The sequence below is a fragment of the Phocoena sinus genome, chromosome 8 (genome assembly GCF_008692025.1).
Source record: "Phocoena sinus isolate mPhoSin1 chromosome 8, mPhoSin1.pri, whole genome shotgun sequence".
Classification (NCBI taxonomy): Eukaryota; Metazoa; Chordata; class Mammalia; order Artiodactyla; family Phocoenidae; genus Phocoena; species Phocoena sinus.
In genome coordinates, this window is record NC_045770.1 from 57912649 (window position 1) to 57925267 (window position 12619).

Sequence of the window (12619 nt, forward strand, 5' to 3'; positions counted from 1 at the left end):
TCATCTACATGCACTTTATAGCATCCACAGCACACTTTTTATAAAATAGAAAACAACATATTATTTCAAAATGAGATATTGGGTATGCAGAAAATGAAATGAACACAAACTGGGGAAATAAAGGTTTAGAACTGAAATAAATATACGATACTTCATAATTTTTGAAGCTTAGAATGACACATTAAGTGGCTCTAGGTAAAGAATACTACAACATCACTAAAAGTGGAAGGTTATTTTTGACCTTTCAAAATGTTAACATTCTTCTTTCAAGAGGAAAAAAAAATTTATTTCCTGTTGGTCTTTGGATATGCTGCAATGTGAAGCTGGCAAATACTTGCTTATAAAAGAGGAAGTCATTCATGTCACAGGAGTACAGGGACTTTGACTTGCTCACCACACTCTCTCTCCAATGCCTGGAAGAGTACATGGCACAATAGAGGTGCATGATATAATACTGCTGAATAAATAAATCAAAATTAGGATATTTCAGAAAGAACTGAGAAAGGTGACTGACAGATGGTAAAGAACTTGTTTAAAAAAAGGAAGAGAAAATGAATCAATTTGAAGGCTTTTTTGTTGTTGTTCTGTTTAGGTTCTCCTTTCCCCTTCTTCCAGTAACAGAACCCTGCCCTTCCTTCGAGGAACTGTTCCTCCTTCATTATCCATTTTATGTGATTCTTCTGGAGTGATCAATCATATTACCCTATGGCTGTAGGGGTGGTGGGTGCAGAACACAAGCTGGGCCAATTATTTCCTGAAACTTATATCTACTGAAGCAGAGAAATAAATCCTCTCTTTCCTTTTGGGGTTGCTAGCTGGGATGACATTTGCCAGAAGCTGTGTGTAGCCATAACTGTCTTCTTCTGAAGCGTTAAGTAGGAGAGCCTGGGGTACGGTTCAGGGGGCAGAGGGTAAAGCTGAAAAATGGAGACAGAGTCTTCGTGTCAGGATCCAGGGGTGCTTGAAACTAGCTCCACTCCTGCCTTTCTCAGGTACATAAGCTGATAAGTTCCATTTTTTTTCATTGTGGTAAAATATAAATAACATAAAATTTACTGTTTTAACCATATTTAGGTATACAGTTCAGTGGCATTATGTACTTTCACACTGTTGTGCAAAAATTGTTTTCTACTTAAACTATATTAAGGTTGTTTTTGTCCACTGTAATCAAAAGACATGGTTTTTCCCCCTCTTTTTATTATTCTATTTTAAGAGTTCTCTATATAGTCTCGATATCAGTTCTTTATCAGATACATATTTTGAGAACATTTTCTCCCAGTCTGTAGCTTACCTAATTATTTTCTTAAGGCTGTCTTTGGATAAGCAGATGTTTTCATTTTGATGACAACTAATTTATCAATTTTATCTTTTTCTGATTAATGCTTTCTCTATCCTAAGAAACCTTTTCCTATTCCCAAGTTGCAAAGATATTCTACTTTGTTTTCTTCGAGAAGCTTTATAGCTTTAGCTTTTTGTTTAGGTCTATAATCTATCTAAAATTAATTTGGTGTGAGATAGGGGTTGAGGTTGACTTTTTTTTTTTTCCAGATGGATATTTAGTTGTTTCAACATAATATTTTGAAGAAACTTTTTTTTCTCATTTGCTTGTTTTAGTGCTTTTGTTGAAAATCAAGTGACTCAGAGTCTGTTTCTGGTCTCTTGAGTCAGTTACATTGATGTATTTGTCCCTCAGAATGCTGGTACCACACTCTCTTTTGGTTGCTATAGCTTTTTTTTTTTTTTTTTTAATTTTTATTTTTTTTGCTGTACGCGGGCCTCTCACTGTTGTGGCCTCTCCCGTTGCGGAGCACAGGCTCTGGACGCGCAGGCCCAACGGCCATGGCTCACGGGCCCAGCCGCTCCGAGGCATGTGGGATCTTCCCAGACCGGGGCATGAACCCATGTCCCCTGCATCAGCAGGCGGACTCCCAACCACTGCGCCACCAGGGAAGCCCCGGTTGCTATAGCTTTATAGTAAGTCTTGAAAGCAGAAAGTGTAAGTTCTCCAAATTATTCCTTCTCCAAAAGAGTTTAAACTAACTCTTCAACTTATTAGATATTATTTTTCTATTGTTAGATAATAATTTCCACCTAATAAACATTATTAGATATTATTATTAGGTATATAGCTGCAGACCCTGGAATTCAAAAAGAATATGTCTTCTTTGTTGTGCTTGTTACTTACTTCAGAGATATTTATTCCATGTCAGTATGATAAAAGAGGCTTGATATTTGTCATTTTGAGCTTTCAACATCCAAATATTCTTCTTACTTTGTTAATTTTGCCTAAAATGTCATATCCCCTTTCCCTAACTCCTATTTATTCTTCAGTTCCAAGCTATGCTATAAAATGAAACCATTTACACTTGCTTAAAAAATAAAATATTTAGGAATATATTTAAGACTTATAAGACCTCTACACTGAAAACTATATAACATTGCTGAGAGAAATTAAAGAAACCCTTAAAAATAAAGAGATACACCATTTTCATGGATTGGAAAACTCAATATTGTTAAAATGTCAGTTATCCCCAAACTGATGTAGAGATTTAACACAATTCCAATCACAATCTCAGTAGGCTTTTTTTTTTTTCTTGGTAGAAATTCACAAGCTTATTCTAAAATTTACATGGAAATGCAAAGGAAAATTCAATGAACATTGAAAAATAAGGACAAAGTTGGAGAATTTAGGCTACCTGATTTCAAGACTTACTATGCATAGCTATTCCTTCCCCTAGGATACCTTCCATGGCCCTTCCAGTCTGGGTTAAGTGCCTCTCTTCTGCACTCCCTCAGTACTCTGAACTACAGTCATCAAAGCACTTACCACAGTGCATTTCAATGATGTGTTATTTGTCTGTGCTCCCCACCTTAGATTTCATAAGGGTATGGACGAAGATCTATCTGGTTTACCACTAAATCTGCACCACCTAGAAGGGTGCCCGCACACTACAGACATGCAAGTATTTGCTGCATTAAGTTGAACTTCAATAATTTTTGTAAAAAAAGTTAATATTTTAAAAGAAAATTCATAAAGGTCATCTTTTGCCTGAGAACTATTTACACAGGTGGCCAGGACTTGTTTACCTGACTTGGTTTTAAAAGATATTAATATCACCATGACAAAATTAAATAGATTAAGATCATGCAATTCAATTCATAAAAAACTCAATCAACCCTTTGGAAATCAAATGTCCTAAACATTTATAGTATATTGCTCAGTAATTGTACTCCCAAGAAGTTAGATGTATGGAATAATGCAGAAGGCAAAAACAGCTTTATGCACAAAATGTTCATTGTTATTGTTATTTATTAAAGAAAAATGGAGATAAGCTAAGAGTCATACAAAATGAGATTCATTTAAAAAATAACATGGTATGGGCTTCCCTGGTGGCTCAGTGGTTGAAAGTCCGCATGCCGATGCAGGGGACACGGGTTCGTGCCCCGTCCGGGAAGATCCCACATGCCGCGGAGCGGCTGGGCCCATGAGCCATGGCCGCTGAGCCTACGCGTCTGGAGCCTGTGCTCCGCAACGGGAGAGGCCACAACAGTGAGAGGCCCACATACCGCAAAAAAAATAAAGAAATAAAAAATAACATGGTAGATCAACTTGATGTAATATTTTACAGCCAAAAGATGATTATCAAAATAATATAATATTTCTTAAAATGGCAGACTAGGGTTTTTTTTTAAATTAATCTTCCTGCTATAACAAAGCTCAATTAATAGTTTTTCACCTTCTTTTAAATCACGGAAGAAACGTGACAAGCCAACAAGAAATTACTAGGCCAAAAGTGAAGGGAAAAGGTCATCCCAGAGAGGTAACTGGAAATGTGGTTTTCTTCCCTGAAAGCATTTGTCAATCCTTAAAATTTTGTACCTTAAATTAAAAACCCTTTCGGGCAAGAAAGGCAGAAAGTAAAGCCCAGGGTCTGCAAAAGATTGAGAGTCTCATAGAAGAAACTTCTCGCAATATGTTGGAACTTTACACCCAGAGTGAGGATAAACTAGGAGAGAAATATCTTATACAGAATTACACCTTATGTAGGGTCATAAGAGCACCAGAGAATTATAAGCCTTAAAGTAGCTGAACTCCAAGGAACTTAGCAGAAGCAAGTGCAAATCCTTTCTAGATAAAAGTACTTTCCTTGCAAGTCTAAATTTATTCTCACAAATAATTGATCAAATATAATGTCCAACACAAACACAAGGCTCACAAAGAAACTAGAGTCTATGAGCAAGAACTAGCAAAAACAATAGACAAGAGAAACAGATCCACAAAGATTTCAGATATTGAACAACTATGCTGATTATAGATAAGGGAAAAACAAGTTTGAAGATCTCTATAGAGAATAGAAACCATAAAAAGTGCTATAATAAAGTTGCAAAAGAATCTAAAAGAATTCTAGAAATAAAAAATACAGTAACTGAAATTAAAACCCCAAAGGTGTTGGTGAACACATCCAGGTGCTAGGATGGTGATGGTGGCACACCCTGGGAGGGAATGGAAGCTCCACGCCACGCCCTCTCCCCATACTTTGGCCTATGTATCTCTTCCATTTGGCTGTTCCTGAGCTGGAGGAAGAGAAGGCCATGTGAAGACAGGTGCAGAGGTTGGAGTAATGCAGCCATAAGCTAAGGAACACTTAGCGCCACCAGAAGCTGAAAGTGGCAAGGAAGCATTCTCCCCTAGAGCCTTCAGAGAGAGCATCGCCTTACTGACACTTCAGTTTGGACTTCTGGCTTTCAAACTCTAATAAATTTCTGTTGTTTCAAGTCAAACACACACACACACACACACACACACACACACACACACACACACAAAAACACATCCCAAAGGTCAAATCCCTGCTCTGAAAAGATCGCTCTTGGCCTTGGCTACACATTTGAAACACCTGGGAGAGCTTAAAACAAAAAAACAAGCAAGCAAAAAACCACTAATTGGGCTTCCCTGGTGGCACAGTGGTTGAGGGTCCGCCTGCCGATGCGGGGGGACGTGGGTTCGTGCCCCGGTCCGGGAGGATCCCGCATGCCACGGAGCGGCTGGGCCTGTGAGCCGTGGCCGCTGGGCCTGCACGTCTGGAGCCTGTGCTCCGCAATGGGAGGGGCCACAGCAGTGAGAGGCCAGCGTACCGAAAAAAAAACAAAAACAAAACAAAACAAAAAAACCCCACTAATTACCATGCTCCAACCCAGATCAGTTGAATTAGAATCTTAGGGAGTAAGACACAGGAGTCGGTTCCTTAAAATGCTGTGCATCCAGGGTTTGGATCCATTACTCTGGATCAGGAATGGGCAAACGGTGGCTCAGAGGCCAAATCTGGTCTGCCACATGTTTTTGTAAATAAAGTTTTATTGGAATACATGCATATACACAAAACCCAAGGCCCATCCAGTTTAGAAGATTACATTCTGATGAAAAGAAAATTAGGAAATTAGAAAAAGAAAAATAATAAAGATTAGAGTGGAAATTAATGAAATAATGAATAGAAGAGCAATAGAGAAAATCAATGAAACTAAAAGTTAGTTCTTTGAAAACAGCAACAAAATTGACAAACCTTTAGTTAGACGGACCAGGGCAGGGGGGCGGGTTGTGGGGGGGTGGCGGGGAAACAGACTTTAAGTACTAGAATCAGAAATAAAAGAAGGGACATTATCACTGACCTTACAGAAAATAAATAAACAGGATTATAAAGGAGTACTATAAACAATTTTATGCCTACAAATTAGATAACCTTGGTAAAATGGACAAATTCCTACAATGACACAAACTACTGAAATAGACTCAAGAAGAAATAGATAAATGAATAGACCTATAACAAGTGGAGAGATTGAGTCAATAATTAGAAAAGTACCCACAAACTCCAGACCCAGATGGCTTCACCACTGAATTCTACTAAAAGTATAAAGAATTAATGCCAATTCTTCACAAACTCTTCCAAAAATTAGAAGAGGACAGAGCACTTCTCATTTCATTTTACTACACCAGTATTACTCTGATACCAAAACCAGAAAAACACATCACGAGAAAACTATAGACCAATATCTATTATGAATATGGTCAAATTAATCCTCAACAAATATTAGCAAACCAAATGCAGAAACATATAAAAACAATGATATACCGTGACCAAGCAAGATGCAAGTTTGGTCCAACTTCCCAAAATCAATTAATGTAATACTTCATATCAATATAATAAAAAACCAAAACTTACATGAACATCTCAATAGATACAGAAGAGTGACAAAATCCAACACTCTTTCATGACAAACACACTCAACAAACTAGAAACAGAAGGGAACTTCGCCAATATGATAAAGAATATCCACACAATAAAACTCCAGAGTTAACATTATACTTACTGATGAGAGGCTAAATGTTTTCCCCCTAAGGTCAGGAATGAGACGAGGATGTCTGCTCTTGCCACTTCTATTCAGCCTTGTACTGGAGGTTCTAGGCAGAGCAAATAGGCAAGAAAAAGAAATAAAAGTCATTTAGATTGGAAAGGAAGAAGTAAAATTATCTATTCACAGATGACATGCTAGTGTATATGGAAAATCCTAGGAAATTCACTAAAAAATGATTAGAACTAATAAAAAGTTCAGCAAGTTTTCAAGATACAATAAGTATACAAAAACCAATTGTATTTCTATACATTTGCATGAACTACTGAAAAATGAAATTAAGAAAACAATTCCATTTACAATTGCATCCAAAAGAATAAAGTATTTAGGAATAAATTTAATGAAAGAAGTGCAAAAATTATACTCTGAAAGCCACAAAACACTGTTGAAAGATATTAGAGAAGATCTATAATTGGAAAAATACTACATGTTCATGGATCAGAAGACTTAACCTTGTTAAGACAAGGATACTCCCCAGTCTGATCTACAGATTCAACACAATCCCAATCCCAATTCCAGCTGACTTCTTTGTAGAAATTGACAAAATCCTTGTAAAATTTATATAGAATTGTAAGGGACCTAGAATAGTCAAAATAGTCTTGAGAAAGAAGAACAAAGTGGGAGTCATATTTCCTGATTTCAAATCTTTTTTCTTTTTTAATATTGGAGCATAGTTGATTTACAATGTTGTGTTAGTTTCAGGTGTACAGCAAATTGATTCAGCTATACATATACATGTATCTGTTCTTTTTCAGATTCTTTTCCCATGTAAGTTATTACACAATATTGAGCAGAGTTCCCTGTGCTATACAGTAGGTCCTTGTTGATTATCTATTTTATATGTAGTAGTGTGTATGTGTTAATCCCAACCTCCTAATTTATCCCTCCTGATTTCAAATCTTGATACAAAGTAACAGTAATCTAGGGACTTCCCTGGTGGTCCAGTGATTAAGACTCCGAGCTTCCAATGCAGGGGGTGCGGGTTCAATCCCTGGTCGGGGAACTAAGATCCCACATGCCACATTGTGTGGCCAAAAAAAAAAAGTAATAGTAATCTAGACAATGTGGTACTAGCACAAGGATAGACATATAGATCAATGGACTAGAATTGAGAGTCCAGAAATAAACCCATATGTCTACAGCCAACTAATTTTCAACAAGAATGCCAAAACCATCCAATAAGGAAAGAATAGAACAAATGGTCCTGGGACAATTGAATAGCCATATGCAGAAGAATGAGGTTAGATCCCTTCCTAACACCATATATAAAAATTAACTCGAAAGGTATCAAGGACCTAAATGTAAGAGCTAGAACTATAAAAACTCTTAGAAGAAAATAAAGGGAAAATCTCTATAACCTAAGATTTGGCAAAGGATTCTTAGATATGACACCAAAATTATCGGCAACAACAACAAAAATAAACCAGACTTCCTCAAAACAAAAAACGTTTGTTCTTCAAAGGACACTGAAAAGAATATGGGGCATTCCCTGGCAGTTCAGTGGTTAGGACTCAGCACTCTCACTGCCGAAGGCCCAGGTTCAATCCCTGTCAGGGAACTAAGATCCCACAACCCACAAGGCCAAAAAAAAAAAAACCCCAGAGAAATAGAGATACTTAAAAAAAAAAAAAAAGACAACCCACAGAATGAAGGGGTATATCTGTAAATCATATATCTGAATTGTTTCAGGGCTTATGTCCAGAAATATAAAGAAATCTTACAACTCAATAACTTAAAAACATTTTTTTAAATGGGCAAAGGATCTGAATAGACATTTCTCCCAAGAAGATATACAAATGACCAATAAGTACATGAAAAGATTCTCAACATTATTAGTCTTTAGGGAAATGCAAATCAAAACCACTTCACACTCACTAAAATGGCTAGAATCAAACAGTGAGATAATAACAAGTGTTGGAAAATCTGTGGAGAAATTGGAACCTGGATACACTGCTGGTGTGAATGTAAATGGTGCAGCTGCTGTGGAAAATAGTCTGGCTGTTTCTCAAATGATTAAACATAGAAGTTACCACATGATCCAGGAAATCCACTCTTAGGTATATACGTAAGGGAAACGAAAACATATTCTACACAAAACTGTACATGAATGTTTATAGCAGCATTATTCATAATAGCCAAAGGCAGAAACAACCCAAATGTCCACCAATGAACAAACAGATCAACAAAATGTTGTAAACCTACATATTGAATATTATTCAACTATAGAAAGGAATGAAAGACTGATACATCTACAACATGAATGAACTTCGAAAACACTATGATAAGTGAAAGAAGTTAGTCACAAAAGACCCCATAGTATTTGATTCTATTTATATGAAATGTTCAGAACAGGGAAATCTATGGAGATAGAAAGTAGATTAGTGATTGCTTAGGCCTGGGAGTGGGAGATAGGGCGACAGGGCGACAGGGGTCTGACAGCTAAAGGGCGTAAGATTTCTTTTTGAGGTGATGAAAATGTTCTAAAATTGACTGTGGTGATGTTTGTACATATCTGTGAACATAACAAAAAAACAGTAAATTGTATACATTAAACGGGTAAATTGTTTGGTATGTGAATTCTATCTCAATAAAGCTGTTTTTACCTTGCTTCACCCTAATCCCAGGTGTGCTCTGCATCTTTTCCCTCTTACACAAAGAAAACCACTTTTTACTTTTTGCTGTTGTATCCCCTGTCTCAGCAGAGGGTTTTTGTTGTTTTTTTTTTTTAATTCATTAATTTACTTATTTGGCCACACCAGGTCTTCGTTGCTGCACATGGGATCTTTGTTGCCACGTGCAGGATCTTTAGCTGTGGCATGCGGGCTCTAGTTCCCTGACCAGGGAACGAACCCAGGCCCCCGGCACTGGGAACGTGGAGTCTCAACCACGGGACCACCAGGGAAGTCCCTCAGCAGATATTTTAAGTAAGGGAGCTAAAAGTAGAAAGTTGCTTGCAAGATACTCATTTCCTTTCCTTTTTTTTTTTTTAATACAGCATTCACTAGAGTTTACGACAAGCATCTTTGGGAACAACAAGAAGAGAAAATACGTCTCTTTTCAGAGTGATCATAAGCAAAATGATAGAATGACATATTTCCTCAAATTTTAAAGTTCTAAAATAGGAAGGTGATGAGACCTGAGCTCTGCTTGGTGCAGCATTTCAAGGAACTGGCAGGATTTTAGAGGAGATGGCCATGTGCCTAGACAGAGGCTTTGGAGTTCATAGCCTCAGCCAACTTTCTTGGCCATACCTGAATGGTATGCAAGGAGAAAGCTGTCAGAGTTCCAGAGACCACTATGACCCTGGACAATACAGATGTTAGCAGAAACCTTGATGAACTAGAGCTATCTGCTCTCTTTCCCCAGTATCGTTTAAAGCCTGGGTCGGAGATGAGAATCCCTGATATTGATGAAAATTTAATTTCTTGCTACCTTAACAGAATGAGAAGTTTGAGTATCTTAATTCATTTTTTTTTTTTTTTTTTTTGCGGTACGCGGGCCTCTCACTGTTGTGGCCTTTCTCGTTGCGGAGCACAGGCTCCGGACGCGCAGGCTCAGCGGCCATGGCTCACGGGCCCAGCTGCTCTGCGGCATGTGGGATCCTCCCGGACCAGGGCACGAACCTGCGTCCCCTGCATCGGCAGGTGGACTCTCAACCACTGCAGCACCAGAGAAGCCCTTTAATTCAATTTTTAAAGACAATAAATAAAAGGTATATATTAGGATCAAGAGAGCTATTCTCTTTCATAACCACAGTTAGGGTTGCCAGATTTAGCAAATAAAAATGCAGGACACCCTGGGCAAATTCCAACAGAAATGAAAGCTTCTGAGCTTCCCTGACTAGGAAAACTATTATACTCCCTCTTCTGGACATACTTAGATACCATTCTTGTATTTGATGAGTTCTGGGTCCTCTTGGTTACCCTTCAATTCCTAAGCAACAAGCTGGAGATGCTGGGCAGTTTCTGGTAACCAGTTTATGTCTGTCATGATCTTGCTGATAAAATTGAGGGCTGGTTGACTCTGGTATTGAATTAGAACTTGTATTTCTCCCATCTTTTATACTTGCCCTATATAGTTGTATCTCTTGAAAGTTCTGTTGACTTAGTAGTGTTTCTCAGAATAGAATTGTCTTATAAAAACCACTGCTTAATCAAATTTAATATGTATATAAATCATCACTGGATCTTGTTAAAATTCAGATTCTGATTCAGTAGATTGGGATGGGGCCTGAATTTTATATTTCTAAATAAGCTCCCAGAGGATTAATAGACTGGTCCTCCTATCACACTTTGAGTAGCCACCTATGTCACAATCAATAGATATCTGTTAAATATGTACGTACCTAGGTCCTATCCCCATCCCAATGCACTGATTCAGAATTTCTGGGGCAGTGTCCAGGAATATATATATATATATATATATATTTTTTTTTTTTTTTTTTTTTTTTTCGGTATGTGGGCTTCTCACTGTTGTGGCCTCTCCTGTTGCGGAGCACAGGCTCCGGACGCGCAGGCTCAGCATCCATGGCTCACAGGCCTAGCCACTCCACAGCATGTGGGATCTTCCCAGACCGGGGCACGAACCCGTGTCCCCCGCATCGGCAGGCGGACTCTCAACCATTGCGCCACCAGGGAAGTCCCCAGGAATATATATTTTAAACAAACTCCTAGGGAGACCAATGGTCTATGGGTTTAAAATGCCCTCTACCTTTTTCTCTAGTTATTAATTTTTTATCCTTCAAAGCTCATTGCTGGTCCCTTCTGTCACTTGTTGCTCTTATCGACTATCTCACACTCTAAATCCTTAACAGTTGTCTGCAAAAAGCACTTGCTGTTTATCATGGGCTACCTTTTCTTGCATACATCCTGTCTGCCCAGACAGATTTTATTTCTTGAAATGAACAATTGCATACTTTCTTGTAGCCTCAGCCCCTGGCATAACGCTTAGCACAGAGTACATGTTTAATTAACGTTCATCGCAGACAATAATGCTGATGATAGTGAATGATGAATTTCTCTCCAGGACTCATGGCTATTTCCCAGGCCTTGTGTGATTAAAACAACCCGCTGACTCCATAAAGGAAACACCCAACTGATTAGCAAAAACTGTAATTCCCAACCACAGCACGTTATTTTTTAGGGATTGGTGCTACAATCCTTTTGTACCGTGGTAGTTGGGATTTTATTATGGTAAGTGGCATTTTTAAAGGAAAGAAAGTAATACTTTGAATTTATTGTCTTTTATCTGTGAACCTCAAAGCATTTTAAAGCCATTCATTAAGTTACTGTAGCCAAGGTGTAAATATTATTACACTCTCCTTGCAAAAATGCTGACCAGAGAAAGAGTTACAAGATACTCGATCAAAATCATGGAGCCATTGTAAGGCTACACCAAGAAACTCAGGAGCAGCTGCGTCTGACAGGTAAGCACTTCTCAGCATCTCCCACACCTAAAGTCGTGTGACTTGAAAGGTGAGCATTCTTGTAGAAGAGAGGAGGCCAAAATAAGGAGAAATTTAAGACTATTTCAATAATCTTTCTTCTTCCTCTGTATTCCTAGTGCCATTGATTTTGGCACTCTCTTATCCATTCTTACTTATGTTATGGTTAAATGCTGACACATCTTCTCTCTTTCACAACTTGATTTTTGTTTTTCCCCAGTCATCTTGTTCTTCCTGCCTCCCAGTCCACTGTAGCAGCAGAGCAAAAACAACTGCCATCTGAGATCTGAAATGAGGTTGGAACCCTTGTTCCATCACGAATTCCGCCTCTTTGAAAAAGTCGGTTCACTCAGAGGCAGTTTCCTCTTTGTGTGTAAAATGGGGATGGATCACGTCCATTTACTCTGTCACACGACGGTTGAAACGACAAAACGCGATTCGTAAACTGTAAAGCACTTAATGGGTATCAGCTGTCCCCTTACTGTACCAGTCCTTGTTTAATTTAATTGAAGCCCAGAGCCACAAACCGCAGCGAACCTAACACGGACAGGGCGTGTCTGTAGGGAACAGCCTAGAGGTAGATCTTTTTTCCTTTGAGAAAACGCAGGGCGCGGAGCTGCCGGGAGTTGTAGTCTTTGCGGCGGCCTCCACATACCTCGAGGAAAGAAAAGAACTACAACTCCCGTGACGCCGTGCGGGGACAGCCCCGCGCACCCTCCCGCCGGCGGGCGCCCCAAGACCAAACGGGAGGGGGCCTACGCGCGCGAC

At 38.7% G+C, this 12619-nt stretch overlaps 1 pseudogene; it reads right to left on the minus strand.

Annotated features, from left to right (window-relative positions):
* LOC116758126 overlaps positions 1-12619 on the minus strand; it is a 68843-nt pseudogene that overhangs the window by 55972 nt on the left and 252 nt on the right.